The sequence below is a fragment of the Elephas maximus genome, chromosome X, assembly GCF_024166365.1.
Source record: "Elephas maximus indicus isolate mEleMax1 chromosome X, mEleMax1 primary haplotype, whole genome shotgun sequence".
NCBI lineage: Eukaryota > Metazoa > Chordata > Mammalia > Proboscidea > Elephantidae > Elephas > Elephas maximus.
Window position 1 is genome coordinate 87,991,898 of NC_064846.1, and position 8,661 is coordinate 88,000,558.

The window sequence follows — 8,661 nt, forward strand, 5'->3', positions numbered from 1 at the left end:
CCAGGCTGTGCAGTATAGCCTGGCAAGAGAGGGTATAAATGTCACACAGCACCAGGTATTCAGGAGACAGGAAAAGAGGGCATGTATAGAGAGACAATCACTTAGAAATGAAGACAGAAAGGGAAAAAGAAAGAAAAAAGAAATGCCCCTAGGGATCCAGCCTACAAGGCTGCGCAGATTGGGGAAGTGGCTCCTAAGCCGTGCGGTGCAGCTCAGCTAGAAGATGCTCCCAAACCATGAAAAGAAAAAGAAAACAAACAAACAAACAAAACAAAACATAAGAAAGCAAAAACAAATAAGCAAAAAAAAAAATGCCCCAGGGATCCCACCAGGATGGTGTCACGGGCTGGGGGAATGGTTCCCCAGTCGAGTGGTGCTTCACAGCCTTTCAAGAAGAAGCAAAGGTGGCACACAGAGCCAGATGTGCAAGAGCATGGAGGGGTAGGTGGTAGGAGGCATGGAAGAAACTGAAAGAAATAGTAAGAAGCAACATCAGCTCAGGGAGCAGGCCAGTCTGGGTGGGGAGAATTCAAGTGGCCTGAGGCCAAAGCAGTTCCATCCTGGCCAAGAGATTTAGAGACTCCATCTGGTGGGGAGCAGAGGAGGCCAAACGGGAGATGAGAAGGAGGGTGGGGTTAGGAAAGCATATATCGCTCATTACCCAGTGCTCTGTCTCCTGCTGGGAACTTTGTGAAGCTGCTTTCCCATACTCCCTATCCGCTGATCTCCAATGTGGGTGGGGCAAATCCAAGAGGCAAGGATGCTGCTCTTCCTGTCTGGCCAAGCCACCACAGCCAGTCAGGAAGCTCAGAGTTAGAGCAGTGGGGAGAGGAGGGGGTGGGAAAGAGTGTATCGCTGGTTATGGGGTGCCCTGTCTCCCGCTGGGAGCTCCATGAATCTCCTTTCCTGTGCTCCCTGTCTGCTGATCCCCGACAAGAGTCCAAGATGGTGGATCCATGCTGCTTTAGCTGATAGGGGCCCCTGCATGTATCTCTCCTCACTCTCTGTCCTCTGTCGGTTTCTTTTTCTATTCAGTTTTTGGCTGAGTTGTTTATCTCTTCATTCGATGCTTCAGGTTCCAGGAATGACTTTTGTCTCTGTTTTACTTAGTTTTTCAGGTGTTTGCTGTGGAGGGATGGCGTGGTGCTTCTGTCTATGGTGACTTATTGGCTGGAAGTCAATGTAGATCTTTTAGATACAAGGCAAGGTACACTCTATACCATGTAATCCCTTATCAAATTTTATAAAAATAAATACATACAGATGGAATTACATGAGACAGAACATAAATCAGGGCCAGATCTGAAGCAGAAAAGTCCCTGTAGGAAGCATGAGAGATGTATGTACAAAGGCATAGCTGGTCCAACTTACTTTGCGGGATGATATTTTCAACTTCACTGCATGTCTGTGAACTTCAGGATCAGTTCAATTCACAATTTTTTATTGAGCTTCCTCTTTGTAACAGTCAATAGGATAAACACTGCCAAGTATTCAAAGGTGAGTTAGACAGAGGTGATAAAGGTAAAGGATAGATATATATGGAACTGACTTTAGATCAAGACACTAAAATAGTATCGACATACAAGCCTACCTCATTCTTCCCTGGTATAAATGAGTCCCAGAATCAATTCAGTCACTGCAGCAGCGCAGGGACCCAAATTTTTCTTTAGAAATGGTTCTGCCCTTCTTCCACCAAGAAGAAAAGCCAGCACTACAAACTCCACAGACAAACCCAAAGAACCCTGAATGTGGAAAATACAAAAATGAAAGTGATGCTGGTAAGAACTAAGAAATGAGAAGAAAAAAAAAAAACCCATTGTGTCCGTTCCAACTCATAGCAACGATAAAGGACAGAATAGTACTGCCCCACAGGGTCTCCAAGAAGTGCCTGGTGGATTCAAACTGCCAACCTTTTGGTTAGGAGCCACAGCTCTTAACCACTACTCCACCAGGGTTTCCTACGGAAAGAGACAAATATCAATAATGTTTTAGTTTTTAAAGTGAAGTGTGGAATGGGAAGAACTTTACCATCACATGATGTACACCATCAATACAGGAAGTATAATACTTGTATCCTGCAGAGTTTCAGTTAAAATCTCTCTGGGAGCCTAAAATGGTAGTGCAGTTTAGAGAAAGTAGACTCAAGAGATTATGTTCAATTAAAGCAAATACAGAGAGAGAGAGAGAAAATAAACTTGTGCACTTAGTCAACTTGACAGGATAATTTTTTGGTTCTTTGAATTTCCTAGATAAATATAGTTACATTTACTTTGAATTGCTGGGGAGAGATTTCTATATGAATTTGGGGTGCAGATTTGGAATTCTAATGTTTCCTTACAGAGTTGTCTGTGGAGGAAGTTGTGCGTGTGGCAGAATCATACTCAGCCTACAATTTCAGCATATTCATCCTAGTATATGTTGGCTATTCTTGTTAATCAGTCATCATCTCCTCTTCTCAGTCTCCTTCAGGTTCACAGTTCCAGAGGTTATACTTGCCTCCTCAGAGAACTAATTTCCTGGATTATTCCTAAATATTCATGCATTTTCCTTACCTGTGCTTGCATCATTGCTGTTTAGTAGTAATTCCTACACTGATTGAGAATAGATTTATTTGCAAGTTCTTTATAAATAAACTACCAAATAAGATTCCAATGCCACTTACCTAAGAGTTCTGAAAGGGAGTCTGAGTGGGGGTATGCCTTTTAGATGCCTTGCAGGGCTTGCAAAAGTGGAAAATTAAGCATTTGATAGTCCATGGAAAGAATTATTCTTAAAGTTTACAGGTTAAGAATATAACATTACATTGGAGAAAGACATAACTCCCCTTGGTTAGTATGAATGTTGGTATTTGTTTAATTAACTATTTCTATTTATAAATGCCATTATTCTAATATTCCTTATTTAGCAGCAACATTTAAATTCACAAATCCCAAGCTAAATGTGAGGAAAGAAGCCACTTACTCTGTGTTAACTGCAACAGAACTCCATAGGAAAGGTGACTCCTTCTTCCCCAGGCTGTGCAGGCAATATTTTTGTCTGGGATTCCTCTCAAGGTACTGGAGATAATTACAAATTTCAGTTGGTGAAATAAAAAATTAAAATGCTGAGAGAATAATGTCCCTAAGTTGAATGTTAGCAAGTGTAATTGATTAGTCGATGAAACAGAAGAATACAGAAGCTGTCACACACTACCAAACCCGTTTCCATCGAGTCAATTCTGACTCATAGTGACCCTATAGGACAGAGTAGAACTGCCCCATAGAGTTTCCAAGGAGCGCCTGGCGAATTTGAACTGCTGACATTTAGGTTAGCAGCCATAGCACTTAACCACTACACCAGGGTTTCCTCACACACTACAGTGTCCCTTTATAAAGGATTTCCCATCTGCACTAGCACAGAAACATGGCAACCACACTGAGTTATAAGCAGCACTTTATTTGGATACTGAGTTTGGATTACAGGATCCTCAATCAGAATTTTCCTATCATCATCTGATTTAATTTATGGGACTGACAAATACAAGTGAAGTATGTGCCATCAACCTGGCTAGAGTCTAATTTAGAACCTTCCTTTGTTGCTGATGCCTTTCTGTCCTCCATATTACCCAGATTCCATCAGACTTTGGAATAATTAAAGATTTTGGGATATAAACATATCGGAATTAATATCAAAAATAGGAGTAATATGAAAAATTAAAAAAGTTGTATCTCAAGCACAACCAAAATGAATCATGTGACAAAACAATTTGAGATTTTCTATTCTTTAAACTGTGAACAGAGTATGTTGAGCCGTTAACAAAACTAAACACAAAAGTAAAATAATATCTTGCTTAATTATCTTTAATGAAAGTACAAGCGTTTGTGCTTTCATTTCACAAGAACTAACTCTAAAGTTACAAATATACCGCAGTGCTATATTATGGAGTAAATAAACCAACTGGAATTCTCAGAAGCATTTCTGGAGCTAGGCTTGAGTTTGTCACTTGAACTACTCAGGACTGGAGTTTCTGTAAAATTTTATCAGATAATACATGTTCAAATATTGATTCAAAACTCTATTTTAAAAACCCCTCATGAAGGGAAAGACAACACTCAATACAAGGAAGGTCAGCTCAATTGGACTGGACCAAAAGCAAAGAAGTTTCCGGGATAAAATGAATGCTTCAAAGGTCAGCGGAGCAAGGGCGGGGGTCTGGGGAACATGGTTTGCGGGGACTTCTAAGTCAATTGGCAAAATAATTCTATTATGAAATCATTCTGCATCCCACTTTGAAATGTGGCATCTGGGGTCTTAAATGCTAACAAGCAGCCATCTAAGATGCATCAATTGGTCTCAACCCACCTGGAGCAAAGGAAAATGAAGAACACCAAGGCCACACGACAACTAAGAGCCCAAGAGACAGAAAGGGCCACATGAACCAGAGACCTACATCATCCTGAGACCAGAAGAACTAGTTGGTGCCCGGCCACAATCGATGACTGCCCTGACAGGGAGCACAGCAGAGGACCCCTGAGGGAGCAGGAGATCAGTGGGATGCAGACCCCAAATTCTCATAAAAAGACCAAACTTAATGGTCTGACTGAGACTAGAGGAATCCCGGCGGCCATGGTCCCCAGACCTTCTGTTGGCACAGGACAGGAACCATCCCCGAAGACAACTTATCAGACATGAAAGGGACTGGTCAGCGGGTGGGAGAGAGACGCTGATGAAGAGTGAGCTAATTATATCAGGTGGACACTTGAGAGTGTGTTGGCAACTCTTGTCTGGAGGGGGGATGGGAGGATAGAGAGAGAGAGAAGCCGGCAAAATTGTCACGAAAGGAGAGACTGAAAGGGCTGACTCAAGAAGGGGAGAGCAAGTGGGAGTAGGGAGTGAGATGTATGTAAACTTATATGTGACAGACTGATTGGATTTGTAAACGTTCACTTGAAGCTTAATAAAAGTTAATAAAAAAAAAAGGAAAAAAAAATCCCTCAAAGATAGTCTGCAATGAAATCAGGATTTTTACACAATTTCGAGAAAGTGCAAATGTTTTCAGTAGATTTTTCAATTACCCCACTGTGCCACCAGGGCTCCAGCAAATGACAAAAATGGAAAGCTGTTTGTTCCCATCTATACAGTCACATGTTATGAATTAAGGTGGGGGCACAACTGCCTCTTAAACTCAAAGATACGGCCACATTGTTGTGAAGGGATGATGAATTCTATTCTCATATTTAAGAAAATGTTGCATACTCCTTTTATCATAGCTTACTAGCTTACAGAGGAAACCTTAAATGGAGTTGAAAAATAAGAATCTATTACATAAACCAAGATGAGTGTCCTCTATCACCTTGAGGGAAGAATCCTAGCTCTATTCCCAGATCAGGGTTAAGTGTACAGGGAAATAGAGGACCTAGAAAATGGTCTGGCTCTTTAAAGATCTATGCCAGAGGTGGAGCCAACATGGCCCTATAGACAGAAGCACCATGCCATCCCTGTACAGCAAAGACAAGAAAAATTGAGTAAAACAGAGACAAACGTCAATCCTCGAACCCTAAGCATCAAAAGAAGAGAGAAAGAATTCACCTAAGCACTGAAAGGAGTAAAAAACTGACAGAACAGAGAGTGAGGAGAGATATGTGTGAGGTCCCCTGTCAGCTAATGAAGCACGGATTCACCATCTTGGACCCCTGTCAGAGATCGACAGACAGGGAGTATGGGAAAGCAGCTTCACAGAGCTCCCAGCAGGAGACAGAACACCAGTTACTAGTGGTAAATGCTTTCCCACCCCCCATCCTTCTCCCCTGCTCTACTTCTGCAGCTTCTTGCTGGCTGCAATCCGTTGGCCAGGAAGCACCAGCTCCAGCCCCATGGAGGTTCGTTTTGCCGTGCCCACACTGGCCGGCTCCTTCAGTTCCATTTGTTCGTTGCCGGTTTGCTTTTTTCAGTCACTTTTGGTTTTCTCCCTCCTTCTCACCACCTCCTCCCTCCTTTCTCTAAAACATCTGGCTCTGTATGCCAGCTTTGTTTCTTCTAGAAAAGCTGTGAAGCACCACTAGGCTGGGGAACTTCTTCCCCAGACCCTGTCCTCATGTAGGTGGGACTCCGGAGATGTGTTTGTTTTGTTTGTTTGTTTTTCTTTTAGAGGATTGGGAGCCCCTTATACTCAGGCTATACTGCCCAGCTTGGGAGCCACTTCCCCAGTCTATGCAGCTGCACCAGTGGGATCCCTGGGGTCTTTTCTAATTTTTATTTGTTTTCTTTTTCTTTTTTCCTTTTTTGTTTTTCTCCATTTCTCAGTTTCTTGTCTCTCCACTCCAATGAAAGCTCCTTTATTTAGGACTTGCTTTTTTTTTATTTCTCTCTTTTGCTTGTTTATTTGTTTTTGCCTCCTGTTTCTCTCCTCTTTCTCTTCTTTTCCATACCCATCTTGGACCCACACATCACAACTTCCCCCTTGCTTCCTGCCTATCTGCACCATGCACCAAACATCACACCCCCAATAAATACAGGCATGGCCTACTGGAATGTGCCCTGCACTAATTCCCAGCCCACCCTGACTGCCCTAGTATGTGCCACAAACAACCCAGCCCCTCCCCTTCAGCTGGACCTGTTCTGCTGCACCATAGCTGAGCAACTAGCACTGCCCGTTGGACAAGGAGGTGTAAATTATCATGTCCACAGAGAAGCAAACAACAAAGAATGCACGGCCTGCCTGTTCAGATGTAACCAAATAAAACAAAAACACAGGACAAAACAAACAAATCTATAATCAACACATGAAGAAAATAACTACTGAATGTCCTAAAGACAGCAGACAATATCAAACCATATTAAAAAAACAGGACAGGATGGTTCCAGTAGACAGCCAAAATGAAACATCAGATGACGTTCCAGTAGAAGACATGACAGTAGAACTACCTGATAGGGAATTCAAATCTCTAATATTCAGAGCTATCCAACAGTTGAAGCAAAAATCAAGCAAAAAATGTGGAAAAAATAGACAAATTGATGGAAAAGGCAGAAAAAATCATGGAAAATACAGACAAAAAAATGGAACAATTCAGGGAAATAATACAGGAACAAAAATGCCAAAATAAATTCACAACTAGAAATTGTACAAAAGCAATAAGAAATCCAAAAGATAAACAAGATTTCAGGAATGGACAGTGTCATAGAAAGGATGAGGAGAAGGTCTGAAACAATGGAAGACAGGAACAGGGAAATTGAACACAAACACTTGGATACCACATTCTTTCATGAAAAATGAGAAAAAAAGAATGAAGAAAAATGAAGAAACCCTGAGAATTATGTGGGATACAACCAAAAGCAAAAATTTCCAAGTGATCAGAGTTCCAGAACAGGGGGAGAAAATGGAAAGCACAGAGAGGATCATTGAAGACTTGCTGACAGAAATCTTCCCTAATATCATGAATGATGAAAGGCTGACCATCCAAGAAGCTCAACGAACCTCATATAGAATAGAAAATTACAAGGGCATATCATAATCACACTCAGTAAAACCGAGAACAAAGAAAGAATCCTGAGAGCAGCAAGTGAAAAACAAAAGGTCACATACAGAGCGGAAACAGTAAGACTAAGCTCTGATTATATGGCAGAAACCATGCAGGTAAAAAGGCAATGGGATGACATACATAAAACCTTGAAAGAAAAAAATTGCTAACCAAGAATAATATATCCAGCAAAACTCTCATTCAAATATGATGGTGAAATCAGAACATTTCCAGATAAACAGAAATTAAGGGACTATGTAAAAACCAAATCAAACTTACAAGAATTATTAGAGGGAGTCCTTCAGTTTGAAAATAGACAACATCAGACCACAGCCTGAATCTAGGATGTAAGATCATACCTGCTAGACACCAACCTGGGAAATGAACTCTCAAGGGCTGTCCAAAACCAAAAGAATAACAACAGGGAACCAGAGATGTTAACCTGTAAATGACACAACATCAGAACAATAAAAGAGGGAATAAACAGTGCAGGTATAGAGCTTTCTATTAGAAAGGAAGACAAGGGGATATCAACTAATAATATATGGATTCAAACTTAGGAAGATAAGGGTAAATCTCAAGGTAACCACAAAGAAAGTTAACAAACATACTCATCAAAATAAAGAAAAACAAAATCTCGGTAAAAACAAAAGAAATGAAAAATATCAAAAAACAAAAGGAATTCAGCACTGGAGAGTAAGAGGAGCAAAGAAAATGTCAGCACCACAAAAAAGCACTACAAAATGACAGCAATAAACTCACACCTATCAATAATTACACTGAATGTAAATGTCCTAAATGCACCCATAAAGGGACAGAGTGACAGAATGGATAAAAAAACAGGATCCATCAATATGCTGTCTACAAGAGACATGCCTTAGAAACAAAGATGTAAATTTATTAAAAACCAAAGGATGAAAAAAAAATCAAGCAAACAACTATGAAAAAAGAGCAGGAGTGGCAATACTAATCTCAGATAAAATAGATTTTAAAACAAAATCCACCATAAAAGGCAAAGAAGGACATTATAGAATGATTAATGGGATGATCCATCATGAAGACACAACCGTAATAAACATCTATGCACCAAATGACAGTTCTTCAAAATACATAAAACAAACTGTAACAGCACTGAAAAGAGAAATTGACAGTTCCACAATAATAG